The 1552-nt window shown below is 40.7% G+C and overlaps 1 pseudogene; it reads right to left on the bottom strand.

The window, feature by feature from the left end:
• Positions 1 to 638: 638 nt before the first annotated feature.
• LOC148773452 (U2 spliceosomal RNA) lies at positions 639 to 736 on the bottom strand (annotated as a pseudogene).
• Positions 737 to 1552: the final 816 nt, after the last annotated feature.

Genomic DNA, 1552 nt, shown 5'->3' with positions numbered 1-1552 from the left:
ACAGTGGATTTTGAATATCAAAAGCATTCACTGGAATGTGCTGCAAACAAATAATAAAAGTAGCTCCTCCTTCTTTGGCTTTGCACAAATCTCAGTTGAATAGAAATCAATGGTGGGAAGCAGTGTGTCTGATAGTCTCCGAAAGCAGTAAGGAGGAAAATCTTAACACCACCCCTTTACAGGAGCAGAATCGACTCCACTTGCTGTGTTGTCTGCGGAAAATAGAATAGCAATTTCTTCCATCCAACAAATGTATATTGAATTCCTACTATGAGCCACACCAGGTACAGAGATGGATAAAACATTTTCTGTGGCACCTGCAGAGACAGCTTCAGCAGACAGTAGCCTTGTCCCACCCATTTTATGTTCCCCTTCCATCCACCTCTGTGAATGCACACCCAGAGATCCAAAAATGCATGGATTTTATGTCCCTCACCACGCCCTGCCAACCTCTCTGCCAAGGAAAGGCCAACTCTTAGGAGTGCCCCATGGGAGGTAATTGAGCCACCCTCCTTGGTGGACCTGCCCTGAGATCCCAACCCTGTGACTTCCTGCCTTCCCTCCCATACCCTACCAATCCATCAGGAGACACCAGATCCTTGCCTCAGGCTATCATTCAGAGGATACCCACCAGAGACAGGGGCTCAGAGAAGAAGTTTTTTCCTGCTGGGTCAAACAGAAGTCAACCTGAAGAGAGATACTACACTTGATCTTATCCAAAAGGCCAAGAAGCAATATAGTGAAAACGAGTATACTACCCTAAGCAATCTATAGATTCAATGCAATCCCTATCAAGCTACCAACGGTATTTTTTACAGAACTAGAACAAATAATTTCACAATTTGTATGGAAACACAAAAAAACCTCGAACAGCCAAAGCAATCTTGAGAAAGAAGAATGGAACTGGAGAAATCAACCTGTCTGACTTCAGACCATACTACAAAGCTACAGTCATCAAGACAGTATGGTACTGGCACAAAGACATAAATATAGCTCAATGGAAGAAAATAGAAAGGCTAGAGATGGATCCATGCACCTATGGATGCCTTATCTTTGACAAAGGAGGCAAAAATATACAATGGAGAAAAGACAATCTCTTTAATAAGTGGTGCTGGGAAAACTGGTCAACCACCTGTAGAAGAATGAAACTAGAACACTTTTTAACACCATCCACAAAAATAAACTCAAAATGGATTAAAGATCTAAATGTAAGACCCAAAACTATAAAGCTCCTAGAGGAAAACATAGGCAGAACACTCTCTGACATAAATCATAGCAAGATCCTCTATGACCCACCTCTCAGAGTAATGGAAATAACAACAAAAATAAACAAGTGGGACTTAATTAAAATTAAAAGCTTCTGCACAGCAAAGGAAACTATAAGCAAGGTGAAAAGGTGGCCCTCAGAATGGGAGAAAATAACAGCAAAAAAAAAAACAACTAGCAAAGAATTAATCTCAACAATATACAAGCATCTCATGCAGCTCGATACCAGAAAAATAAATGACTCAATCAAAAAATGGGCCAAAGAACTAAACAGACATTTCTCAAA

Source organism: Moschus berezovskii, chromosome X (genome assembly GCF_049115385.1).
Source record: "Moschus berezovskii isolate FMDL1 chromosome X, NW_MosBer_1.0, whole genome shotgun sequence".
Taxonomy (NCBI): Eukaryota; Metazoa; Chordata; class Mammalia; order Artiodactyla; family Moschidae; genus Moschus; species Moschus berezovskii.
This window is presented reverse-complemented; position numbering and strand designations above follow the sequence as displayed.